The sequence below is a fragment of the Chelonia mydas genome, chromosome 2 (assembly GCF_015237465.2).
Source record: "Chelonia mydas isolate rCheMyd1 chromosome 2, rCheMyd1.pri.v2, whole genome shotgun sequence".
Taxonomy (NCBI): Eukaryota; Metazoa; Chordata; order Testudines; family Cheloniidae; genus Chelonia; species Chelonia mydas.
The window spans coordinates 231,017,189-231,017,741 of record NC_057850.1 but is presented as its reverse complement, the minus strand read 5'-3'; positions in this window follow the sequence as shown (position 1 = coordinate 231,017,741).

Sequence of the window (553 nt, the reverse complement as noted above, 5' to 3'; positions counted from 1 at the left end):
GCCCATAGATCTGCATATATAACTTCACTGGGAGTTGTGTGTGGATATTAGAGGGCAGAATTTGGTCCTCAAGTTATTAGGGTCAGTCCTTTTCCAGCATCAAATTGGGATGGGGGGACAGTTCTTTGTACTTAAACTGTCACCATCATCAGATGGAATAGTCTCCACCCCATTTCCAATAAGAGGTAGGAATGTGGGTGGAAGAGGGAATGGGCTGGCAATAGCTCACTTTCTAGTTGCCAAGTACTACTATCAGACTGGTGGAAAGGAACTCAGATATACCCCTTATTTGAGGGGCTGAAATGTAACTGGGGATACACAGGCTTTTTACATATCCTAATCAGCACTTTATGCTAAACTCATGGCTTTTCTATACAGGAGACAATGGATCTCCAAATGGAAATATGGTTGGGCTAAAAAGGGCATAAGGACAATGCATGTATATCCTCTAAGACAGAATTGGAGTGGATCTAGCATTCTGCATTTTTTGGGAACAGAACGCTCGTTCAGGTACAGCACTCATTCAGGACCCAAACTGACTTCCTTGCACACA